The sequence below is a fragment of the Eschscholzia californica genome, unplaced genomic scaffold (genome assembly GCF_041429995.1).
Source record: "Eschscholzia californica isolate CP2 unplaced genomic scaffold, dmEscCali1.0.p SCAF_6, whole genome shotgun sequence".
In the NCBI taxonomy this organism is placed as follows: domain Eukaryota; kingdom Viridiplantae; phylum Streptophyta; class Magnoliopsida; order Ranunculales; family Papaveraceae; genus Eschscholzia; species Eschscholzia californica.
In genome coordinates, this window is record NW_028238483.1 from 34,989,849 (window position 1) to 35,002,739 (window position 12,891).

At 33.8% G+C, this 12,891-nt stretch overlaps 2 long non-coding RNA genes across 3 annotated transcripts; one reads left to right on the plus strand and one right to left on the minus strand.

The window, feature by feature from the left end:
* Window positions 1-6,731: 6,731 nt before the first annotated feature.
* On the minus strand, window positions 6,732-7,401 carry LOC147534042 (uncharacterized). The gene is made up of 2 exons (XR_015228288.1): window positions 7,259-7,401; window positions 6,732-6,981 (listed from the first exon to the last, which is right to left on the minus strand). It is a non-coding gene; the product is annotated as an uncharacterized LOC147534042 (long non-coding RNA).
* Window positions 7,402-9,117: 1,716 nt separating this feature from the next.
* LOC147534043 (uncharacterized) lies at window positions 9,118-12,891 on the plus strand. 2 transcript variants are annotated; one of them, XR_015228390.1, is made up of 7 exons: window positions 9,118-9,238; window positions 9,446-9,531; window positions 10,131-10,209; window positions 10,345-10,421; window positions 11,011-11,146; window positions 11,583-11,681; window positions 12,631-12,891. It is a non-coding gene; the product is annotated as an uncharacterized LOC147534043 (long non-coding RNA). The 2 variants fall into 2 exon arrangements; XR_015228391.1 differs by lacking the exon at window positions 10,131-10,209.

The following is a 12,891-nucleotide window of genomic DNA, read 5'->3' on the forward strand; positions in this document are numbered from 1 at the left end:
ACTTAAACTTAAGTTGTATCAACTATCGAACAACCAACTAAATTACGTACGCGTTGCTCTTAAGCATACACACGTTGTACTTCTTCGTCTCAATTTACTTCTACACATTTATATAAACATCCCATATATGAATATGTATGTACATGTACTAGTGCTTGATATCATGTATAGGTCATGACACATCCATGGTTGCTAAGACGATCAGCATTTAATGGTGGGTCACCATGCTCGAGAGAGTAAAAAAGATGCCCTAGCTAGAAAGGGTTTGAGACCGTATTCTCGCGTTACCTATAGGCAGGCTCTTGCTTCTTCGTGTTTATTTATACTCTGAAAAGTTTGTTTAGTAATTAATCTAGTATAAAATAAACACATAGGAAGCTATCTCCAAAAGAAAACTCAAAATCTAATATATGGTCCCCCTTTCAACATCATCACCCCCCTCCTATAGCACTAATCCAATCTTTTAGGTTTAATGCTCCCAATAAGTGTAAAAAGTAAATCATTTATGCATTAACCAAGAATTATCACGTGTGCATGTGGTCCTTTAAATCAAACTAAAGTTACTAAACCTTACCTAATTAAGATATTAAGTATGATTACTGGATAACCTAATTAGAGTTAGTTGAATTTATCTATTTGTTTTACAAAGTTAGGTCATGTTTTCTTACTTAAGAGAGTTAAAGATCCATATACAATGCCAAAACCTTCCATCTTTGTATTCTCTTTTTTTTCGTATTCATGGGATTTTAATTAGGTTAAGGTCACTCCAAGAACTCTGGACAAACTATAATCTAGTTAGAACCCTTAACCAACTCCCTTTTTCATTAAAAAGAATAAGAAAAAGAAAGCAGAAAAATATCACTATTTTTTTTTAATTATAGTAATAGCACTAAAGTTATATGATTCCATTGAGATGACTTCACCTTAACAATCATCATTCCTTTGAGAGTTCAAGTAACAAGCTTTATCTTTCAGTTGAAAATTAATCGAGATGATTTTGATCACCCATTTGAAAGTTTAATTACTTGAAGAGTGGATCATTATCGGATCCTTAATGAGGGTGTAAATTAGATGAAAGTTTTCAGGGATGATGATATCATTCTGTATTGATTACTATATATCCCACTAAAGAAAATTTACTATGCATGATTATTGGTTGAGTAATGTTAGGGAACAAAAAAGAAGTAGACCGAATGTGGGTTGAAATCCCTTGTGGCTTGTCGTGATTCGTTGTTCAGTGGACCAAAGTTATCTTAGAATTTCTTTTTGATTTTTCTTGTTACCTAGCATTTTTCTTATTTGTTATTTACCATCTACTATAAGTTTGATGAGAATTTTAGATTCTATAACCCACGAAAAAAATTCTCATAAATTGGTGTATGTATACTTCCACATTTGGTCTTGTAGGATCATGAGAGAATTTAACTTTTTGATTGTATTAACTAAAATATTGACTTTTTAATATTTTATCATAAGCCATATCTCATACAATGAATGTATTGACAAAAATGTAATCGAATCAACCACAACTTTTGGTGAAAAGCTAGTTTCTTTTTTCAAGTATAATGTCATTTCTTCAACAAAAAAAAAAAAAAGTATAATGTCATTACATAAAGCGATATAAATCAGAATCATGGGTTTGTTATTAACCTAGTTTTCTCAAGGATCATGATTCATAAACCACTCAAAACCAACCCTAGTAATTAATGGACTAGGGAATATTGTCCCCTCCATACCCTTCATTCTAACATACAATACTGCAAAAATGGTGTTTACCCTTGGTTCATACAGTTGACATTCTCCATTTTTATATTCTTCAAACACAATGAGAGTTGAAAAACCCTTGCTTAAACATCACCCAAAAGTGTGGTATTGATTTTTTTTTTATCTTTATTTTTAAGAAGAAAATAGTGTTTCTAATTGGTCATTGAATTGAACCAAATTAACCTAAAAATAAGTGATAAAATTGGACCAATAGTCAAACAGATGTTAAAATCAAGAACAACCAAATCTTGGTTGAGTGATCCTCCTCAAAATTATAATCTCATAGGAAAGCTAAAAATAGGTGAAAAAGTAGGTAAATCCCATTTTTCAGGATTCCTCTTTATATATTCTCTTCTCCATTAGATAAGAATATGTCCCTTTAAATTTATCTTTTTTTAATTTGTAATTACTAAAATAATTTTAAATTTTTGAGTTAACCAAGGAAGATGTGTTCTTGTTGCCTGTTGGTCCAACCAATTAGAGGAAAGCAATTGTCTGGGAAGTGAAGTACAAGTACAAATTCATGCCTGTTTAAAGGGGGAAACTAAGTACTCTATGCTAACCTTAGACACTAATAAACAAATGATATATTCTTTATCTAAAATGGAAGATAAAGGAGAGGAAAGTATTTAAAGAGAGCAGTATAGTCTGTAAATATAGTTCTCTAGACTTGCTTCCTAATGATATAATTAAGGTTTTTATCAAAGTGGGGGTTTTATGGACTATGGGGGTGTACCTTGTTTTGGCTTGGATTCCTCAACATGAAATTATCTTCCCTTTGACCCACACCTAAGGTTTAGGGTTTTGTATTTTAATTTAGATTCCTTATTAATGCATGTATTATTGAACTTTTTCTTTTGATAAAGGCCATTTCACTATTATACCATGACAATGGGTTTTTGATATTGTGCTCGCGTTATACACCCAGGTCCAAGTCTAAAAGTTACGGGATTTTGTTTCTTGGCAAAGACTCCACGAGCCTACCAAAAAGGCCCCAGATCGTTGAAGACATATGATTCACCTTACTTGCCAATTTCAAAGTACGATTCACCTTACCTGCCAATTTCAAAGTACGGAGCTACATCTTGGACCACCAACATGTTTGATGTTGCTCTACCGTGGTTTGATGCTTCGTTCCATTACAAGGAAACCCCAACACCTGCTAAGCTTGAGCTTACACCTATAACTCCCTTAGAGAGATGCGGGTTTATCAGTATCCCCCACCCTCGACGACGAGGCGTCCTCGTCTCTGATACCATTTGTTACGCCCCAACCCTTAGTCATTATTCATATTATCCCCGCTTTAGATACCCTTGCCCAAGTCCAATAGGTACGAGGTGTTGTTCTTGGCAAGGACTCTCCGAGCCCACAAAAGGCCTCTGACATTGGAAAACACACACGATTCCCCTACCCATCATAGTACGCAGTCATACCGTGGATCCCCACATGTTTGATTTTGTCCTCATTCCTAAAATGGAATGTTATCTGATCCATTCTGGATCAATTACAAGTTGTAGTACGGGGAAACCGTGTGGAAAACACGACTTATTTGAATGGCCACTCTTTTGGAGAAACAAGAAAATCTATCGGGATACACAATTTAGGGTGGAAATTTTGGCCAAGTTTTATTGTGGTCCTTTTGTTACCCAAGCCCCCACAACCATTTCTTCTACAAGCTAGCAAGAGTCATCGACAAACTGCCACTGTCTTGGACATTAATATTTTTTTCAATCAAATCTTTCTTTCACCACCTTCAACTGCCACCACCTCCGGCCACTACCACCTTCGGCCACCACCACTACAATTTCTTTCCTCCCTTTCTTTTTCCTCTCTCTCTCTCTCTCTCTCTCTCTCTCTCTCTCTCTCCCTCTAACTGTTCCGCCGAAGGAGAATGTCCTATTCGCCAGAACACCGGTCTAGTTTGGGGGATTTCCTCCCAAAACCAGTATTAACGGTTCGCACTTAAATAATACAATTCGAGTGTACCATCTTCTTTCTCATTTCAAGGAAAATGATAGGAAGGAAAAAAAGGAAACAACAGAGGGATCTAGATCGACGTCACCACCTACCGTGGTGTGTGGTTTTGTTCCATACCAACTTACCAAGGAAGCCTCGACACTTACTAGGCTTGAGTGTACACCTATAGCCGAAAATTCGGATTCTCTCTCGAGGGACGGAAGACTATCACATATGTTTTTAAGAAGACTTGCAGTGTTAAAATGTCCTCCACATGAGCAAAAATTCCAATTAAAAACTCTACATATAAATGACCATATTTTCCAAGCATATATTGGACAACAAAAGAATACATGATGTAGGAACAAGACTTAGCTGATGTATTGTTGAATTATAGTGGCACAACATCCATTAAAGAAGAATTGAGAGGAACCTAGAAGTTAAAAGTCCTTCCAGATATTAAGAAGTGCTTTCCAAGAAATTCTTTGAATAATTTGCCCATCTTCTCTTTCAGGGCAGACAACTTCCCCATTCCTTTGTCTAGAGGAGGTATAATGGTCCTAATCAAAAGCACATTCTCAGGCATCACTGTGTATTGCTTACCTATTAATAGTATTTATCATAACACTGCAAGAATTAAGTACGTAGATACACTAATTTTTAACATAAACAACATAATTGAGACATGCGTGGACTTACAATTACATATAATACATATATATGCAGGCCAAAAAAAAATTCCATGGTTCACATAAAGAGGATCAAGCACCCGTGTGGACCGGAATATGCTACCAACCTATTACCAGAGAGGAATACTTGACGAAACTTGATAGAAAGACAAACTTCAATGATACAATATTCAAGCTACAAACTTCCCCACTTTCATAAATACAAATTAACTAATAAGTATTAATATGTATACAATTTTACAAACTCTCCCAACCTTAGGATTACAAGATAGCTAATAATATGTATACAACTTTTATTCTCAATCAATAGAGTCCTTCTGAAGGCTAATTTTATCTGAAATCTTATTTCTTACTACGACAAGAATTATCACAAAATAAATATCTTATTATTCATAACTCTGAATGGGGATGTTCTCGCGATCATCTATCTTTGTAGGTTTTTCTTCTTTTCCAGCGGACTCTCTCATAATAGTTACCCTGTTTGCGTCTATAGACATGACAACACTATTGTGTTGAGGTTGTTTCTTGCCCTTCCCCAATGGAGGAGGTGTCGGTTTTTTAACGTTCCCTGCAGCTCTGAAGAACAAAAGAAAACCCAATTAAGTTATATTTTCATTCAATTTCATATATATATATGAATATAACGAACGATATGTCAATATAAACATATATATTGAAAAAAATACGTGCGTACCTAATGCTTCTGTATTTATTGGTAGTGATAGCTGTGTTAGGCTTACTGTAAACCAAAGTTTTTGGCATGAAAGTGAAATTCACATAAGCAGCCATACTTGAATATAACTACAAGTAAAGCTAGATAAAGATGGAGCAGAGGGAGAAAACCTAATGTGTTTAGTTTACTTTAGTGAAACCAGCCAATTAAGATGTCTATATATATATACATATATATGTACTTCCAATTTTTTATGAGTTAGATAGACAATCTACAATTTTAAATTTTAGTTAGTAATTTTAAATATTCAATTGATTACAATCCATATGAGTTTGATTATTTAATTGAAAATGTGCATGCCGTGTGGGAATTAAAAAAGAATTTCAACTTTGAATTGAAGTAATAATATTGTCTGATGACTAAAACGGCTTAAATGAGTAAATGGCCAGCATTTCCACCCACGAACTATACCTTTACCTTTACCGTAAATAGGCAACTACGAAATTTTCCAGATTTTAAGTTGTAAATGTAGCATTTCTCTATTTAAATATATAGTTATGAGTCACATGGAATTAAAATAATTATAAACTTGGTTATGAATCACATGGTTTTATCTCAGTCATGTTCTAAGCCATGGTACGTATACCAAGGTGGACTAATCTATGCACTTCTACTCATACATGTTCAAAAAATAATACGTAGAAATAAACAAACAAATAAAATTGTATTGAACTACAGATTTCAACACATGATTGATATTTTTAGTAATCCCATTTCTTTTCCACGTGGCAAAGATGACTTAAGAGGTGAGAATTGAAAGTGGAAAGAACTTAATCTTCTTGTGTTGACCTCTCTCCACTCATGATGAGTTACTCTCCACTTACTAGTCACCTTTTCTTCGTGCAAAATAGAGACGTTGAGTTTAACAATTAAGTAAATGGAAACAGAATATCTGTGAAATTCATTTTAGTTGAGTAGTCACGTGTCCTCATGTATACCTTTTCACTAGAGAGACTAATTAAGTACATGGAGATACAACCGTAATTGGGGTTTGTAAATCTATGGTGCCCATAAAACAGGGGTGGTTCTATATGCACCCCCAGAATTCTGAGATATCATATAAGCAACCAAACATGTTTATAGTCACCTTTGGGTGTCAGTAGTCTGTTTAGTTGGACGGTCTGTCCTGTGAAGTAGGTGTGAACCTCACTTGAATGCCCAAAAGGAGTTCAAAACAGAGGTATCAATTGTCTTTTGATATTGTAAATTTGTCGTAAAGTTATTAAAATGGTCCAATTATTTTATGAACATAATTTGGATCTCTTTTTTTCATTAAAGAAACGCTTTCGGCCCAAAAGAATCATTTGTGCCATATATGCTACAGAAAACGAGTTGAAGTATCGTCGCTCTATAGTAAGGGTTCATAGAGGTAATTTAAGTGATTGTCACTCAAACTCTAAAGTGCTTTTCTTTTAAATGGTTCCCAAGGTTTTTATAGAAGATCAAGAATCTCATTACCGAATATTAAATCTCGCCCAAGCGATCCTCATTATAACAATTTAGATCTAGTACAGGTTCAATTGTTACAAGTATAATTGTATAAAGTAAAATGATTGAGGTTAAAGAGGATTAGAACTAGAAACATAAAAAAAAGCAACAAGGATTAAGTTTATATATATATATATGGTGTGTAAGTTAGTAATAATCATAGAATGTCATTGAGTCCCTTGTTTCATTTCTTGATTTGGTCCAACAGATTGGGTAGTAGCTACACTGGTAGTGGTGGTGGTGGCGGTGGTGGTCTCTCTGACCATGATGAGGACGCTGTTCTTTTGAGGAGGCTTCTTCCCCTTCCCAATCGGAGGCGGAGCTGGCTTCTTGTTGGATTTCATCATAGATCTGTTAATTATCATGAAAATTAAATTAAACACCATAAAAGAATTATCAACTTCGCTTTCTAGCTAGTAAATCAAGACCTAGTAGTATTGTTCTAAATTAGATTTGAAAATTGACACGAGGTTTCAATTAACTTGAGTATGATTCAGAATATATATTTTCTTCTTCTGAAATTTGATGTTTGACTTGTCTGAATAGATAATTTAGCTTCATTATTTAAGTCAGACGACTCACATCGAAAAACAAAAAAGAACATAAGGGAAGTAATGTATAAATTTACCTGATAGCGCTACTTCTATTGATAGTCTTTGGCTTCATCACCGAAGAATTTGGTGTTAAGAGAGTACCAAATTGAGCAGACATTATGAACATATTAAGGAAGAAAACAGATAATGAATGAAGGAGAAGAGAGAAGGGTAGTGAAGAAGTAAGTAATCATGTCTATGTATATTTATAAATCTGAATATCTATCTGTCTGTACTCAGTTGAATTGTTTATTAATTAATTATTAATTAATATATTAAAAGTCAGGTCAAGGACGACAGTTCATTCCCATCTTACTCGTTTTTAGATTTTCAAGGTTGGAGTTTATATGTGTGTCAAAAAAAAATGCAAATGAAATCATTTTGAAAGGACCAACACAAGTCAAGGCCTCCGGAACTGACTGGTTGAATTAACGATTATATGTGTAAAATAACTTCATTCAGTCTAACATTTGCCCCGTAATTCCGACCAACATCCAAAACTAAAAATGGGATTTATTAGTAATCACCAAAATTATGGGTTTGATTCGTTATATTAGTCAGACATAATTGAATGAATTACACTTTAGAGCTCAATTAATATTTATAGAGTAAATTAGAATTCTTTCGGTCTTCTCGATCTGTCATGTTATTCAATGTATCTCAGTAGAGAGGCTACACAAACCCTTGTCATATTCACCTTAGTTGTTATTGAAGGGTTCTTATACGGGCTACCACACTAAGTAATTCCCCATTACTTTTCTTTCTATCGGTTCAAATCTATTATATTAAAACAGCTCAGTCGGTTATCCAGGGGATAAGTCTGACCGTCCATTTTATTTTAGAGATATGATTGGGAACACATCCGACGGATGATATAAAACTTTTTTTATGTAAATAGACTAAAAAAATGAAGGGTATCTATGTAAATCAGTCAAAATTGGTTAACCACCTATCCATGTGTCACTCAATTAGATAAAGAGTTACAAACTACCTCATCCTTCCCCCATTTTCTATTCCTCAAATCTCTCCCTCAACCAATTATCTACCCACGTTTCAGAAAATAACCACTTAAAAAAGATTTGTTCAAAATAACTTCCCCTCCCACGAGCCTATATATACACTATTAACTTGCGGTTTTGCTAGGAAAGTAGCAATCAATTTTTGCTGATTTCATGGGAAAATTATTGTATTTCAATTGCTTTCTCTTATTCTCTATCTCTCTCCTCTGTATCAAGCATTTTATTATGTGTAAATAATGTAAACTTTTATTATGCAAATTTAAATTGGATTCATTGATATTTTATTATGTAAATAATGTAAACTTTTATTATGCATTTTATTGATGTGTATTCTTTTTACCATAATAAACATGATTCTTTTTACCATCTATTATATTAAAACAGCTCAGTCAGTTATCCAGGGGATAAGTCTGACCGTCCATTCTTTGAATGAATTTTGCATCTGACGGACGAAGATATCCCAAAATTTATCTATTTTAAATGTTTGAGTAATTAAAGACTTTATTGGAGGCTAAATTAGTCCTTTACAAAGAGGGATTTCTCCTCCTCTCCACGATCTCTCCTTCTCCACGGATATCACACGCTCAATCTCCTTTACAAACAGTTTTATTTTACTGAAACCCTTAAACATCAGTCGAATTTAATCTCCAAACTTCCCACGCTCCTGATTTCTCGAAGCCGTCTTCCCCCTGCTTTCTCAACTGATTTCACACGATCTCCATAAGATCTCTCTATCTCCATCGAACTCAATTGAAAATCTCATTTGGACTGCTTCAAAAGCCTCTTGAAAATCTTTCTGTTTTTATTTCTCTAGGTACTGTAGGAACTTGGAGCAGTTAAAATTACAGAAGTCTATCGAAAATCCCAAATTCTTCTCTTCTTCAACTTTGCTCAAGAACTGTTTGGTGAAATGCTTCGGTAAAGTCTTTGGACATTGAAATGGTAATAGCAGGTGATGCTTCTAAAAAAATCGCTAGAAAGTCTCTGACCTAAAAGGTAAATCTTCTCCCTTCATGGTTGTTTGATTTTGAATTGGGTGATATCTTATTAAATCAACTCAACTCTGACCTAAAAGGTAAAATAAAGGTTTGGATTTGATTAAACTCATCTCTGTGATCTTAATTTCTTTGTGTGGGTTTCCAGTTTTGCTTAAAGTGTTGATCTTAACCAACATCTAAATTTTGCTCTCTCTTTTTGTTTCAGTGAAGCATTACACATCAAATAATCAAAACTTTTTGGCTTCATCTTTTAAAGAAAAATAGACAACCAACTCTACTCTGACCTAAAAGGTAATAAAGGTTTGGATTTCATTAAACTCAACTCTGTGATTACTTTTGTGTGGGTTTCAAGTTTTGGTTAAAGTTTTGATCTTAACCAACATCTTAGTTTTGATTTGTTTCATCTTTTTAAAGGTAAGTAAAGGTTTGGATTTGATTAAACTCTACTCTGTGATTTTAATTTTGCTCTCTTTTAGTTTGATTTTGATTTGGCTTGATCTTTTGAATGAGTTAGTTATGTGTACTTGAAACAACATCTCTCTCCTAAAGAATTTCATGTTTTCTTTTCCATGAGAGGTTGCTCACTTTTTCTCTTATGGTTTCATGAGAGGTTGCTCACTTTTTTTTTCCACATTCTTGGCTGCCCCAAAGTTCATTTATCTGAAAAATTCTCTCCTAAAGAATTTCATGTTTTCTTTTCCATGAGAGGTTGCTCACTTTTTCTCTTATGGTTTCATGAGAGGTTGCTCACTTTTTTTTTCCACATTCTTGGCTGCCCCAAAGTTCATTTATCTGAAAAATGTTGAGGATTAATGAGGTTATTATAAGTTAAGACATGAATTGATTAATGAGAGAAAAGATTCATTAGTGGGTTCTTTCTTTTGATCCAGGTTAGGTTATTCATATTAGTATTACTTCATCCAGATTTTTTCCTTTGTTAGGCTGCTTAAGAATTTGATTAACCAAAAGGTAAAAAGTCAAATTTAGTTTTTGTTTAAACTTTTCTGTTTCTTTTTGGTTAATTGTTTAATGGTGGTATCAAGAAGTGTTTTAAGAAATGTTTCACTCAAGTTGGTTGATTTATGTTTTTTTCTCTTCGTCCAGTTCTATTTTCTCTTCCTTAGGAGTTCGATTTTTCCCTTGCTTAGAAGTTGGGTGATTTCTGTTTGATTAACCAAACGGTAAGAATCCAAATTTGGTTTATGTTTAACTTTTCGGTTTCTTTTTGGTCAAAATGTTTAATGGTATATGTTAATGTTAATGGTGGTATATTAGTGCTCTCTTTTACAAGAACAATTAGTGCTCTCTTTTAAATACAACCATATAGAGTACATCTTTTTCGATCCTTCTTCCTCTCTCTAAATAATTCTCCCACCTTCCCTTCTTAGATAGAAACCATCATATCTTCTTGGGTATTCACTACAATGTCATTGTTATCTGATACCTACCCAACATAGCATTTAAATTGAGTCAAATTGAAACGACAAGAAAACAATGACGTAAAAGCTACCAACTGAATGTATCTGCTTTTGTAGATAAAGTAAACTTGGTGCAGTTTTAGTGATTTAATATAATAGATGGGGTATAGAAAGGGAAATGAGACCAAGGGTGATTTCACTTCTTACCTTTTGGTTTTGTAGTGTTTGTTGAAAGTTGCAGTAAGAAATGTTTCACTGAAGTTTGGAACTTCCTAATTTCTGTTGATAGTCTTAGAGAGAATTGAAAGTGATTTCACTTCTTACCTTATGGTTTTGTATTGTTTGTTTAAAGTTGCAGTACGAAATGTTTCACTGAAGTTTGGAACTTTAGATTCCTGTTGATAGAAAGACGGCAAACACCGTTAATTCGATTCGTTCCGGAACTCTAGAGTCAAAGAAAGCAGTAGTTCGATTTGTTCGAGCTTGAGGTATACATATTTTCTCCCTCTCTATGTGCTTATACGGGTTTTTTGGTGATCTGTCTCTCATTACTTTGCTCAAGAAACATTTTAAGAAATGTTTACCTCTGTTTCTTTTTTTCATGTGTTTGTCTCTGACTAGGAGTTAATGTGAAGAAGAATGTTATTGTCACAATGAATGGTGGTAGCTATTGAGCTTTTGAGAATTTTACTGTCTATAAGAATAATGTTATTCTTTAAATAGTTACATCATATGATCATATAATTCCTACGTTTAAAGAATTGTTAGCAGGTGATGACGCACAATCCTCCTTATATGAGACGACCTCAAATGGATGAAACAATGAATAAATACGAAAATAATCTATTAGAAGTCTATTTTCAGCATAGTGAAATCATATTTTACTTAGTCTAATGATTGTGGAGTTGATCTGAGCAATGCTAGGGATTACCATAGACGACGTAAGGTTTGTGAAACGCATTTAAAGTCTACTCAGGCTGTTGTAGGCAATGTCATGCAGAGATTCCGTCAGCAATGTTGTAGGTGAGTACTAATTTTTCAAATAAATGTGGTTAAATTTGTTAGACCTGCACAATTATGTCATATTCATTGCGGATTCTCTACAAAGTTCAATATGTTTATGTGTTGTGATTTAGTGGTATGAAAGTGGGATTACAAAGACGTTGTGATAACAAGGAAATGTGTTCTATGAAGTGTATTCATTTCACGAGTTTCATGAAACTGATTCCGTTGTTGGGGGAGGCAAATAAATGTACTCCAAAACCATGCCTTTTGAAACGGGTTGGAGATAATGAGCTCATACGGACTACACTTTCATAGTTTCATGAAAATAAAATTGCAACCAAACAGTGAAAACTAACCTATTTCATGAAAATAAAATTGAATGGTTAGCACCCTGAAGTACTTCTTTGTGATGATAATGTCAAAATCTCAAGTCGGCTCATTCGTCTCTATCTTGATCGTTATAGTCCTGTTGAATCTTCTCTCTCGATTCGGCTGACTCTATTGTTGTGATACGTTCCATTTGTAGGGGCTATCAACCACAAGTTGCTAACATAATTATCCAAGCAGCTTAAGGGGTTCCATTTTTTTTTTTTGTGGTAGATATAGTAACTACTAACAATTTTTTTTTTCTTATTGTCCTTTGTCATTTGACTTCTTTGGTAAAATGTGGGTGGGTTATCTTACAATTGCTTTGTTTGTTGCTTATTCAACTGTCAATTCAAAACCAGTAATGGAATATAAAGTGCTTGCATTCGAACTGTCTATTCTCCCATCTTTTGTTATGTATCACACTATCATTGGTGCAGCTTCTCCTCAGCTTCAGTGAATCTACAAATTAAGATTGCATACCTACTAAAATTAGCCTTTCACAAAGTTGATTTTTTTGAGCTTTTATGAGTTTACCTTAAATCCCCTCATAAGCAAAGGATGCCTACATAGATTAAAGGAGTTTCTTAATTGAGTGCAGATTTCATCTTCTTCAAGAGTTTGATGAAGGAAAAAGAAGTTGTCGTAGACGTTTAGCAGGTCACAATAAGCGAAGGAGAAAATAACAACGTGAGGTTAAAGGTAATGAATTTGATGAAATTAAGAGTTTACCTTTTTCCAAATATTTTTTGTTTTGTATTGATTTATGATATAGATATTCACTTCAATCTTTGTAGGCCAATAAGAAAATTCTTATTGTTGTATATATTCTTAAACTAAACTATTAGTTGGATTTCTGAAA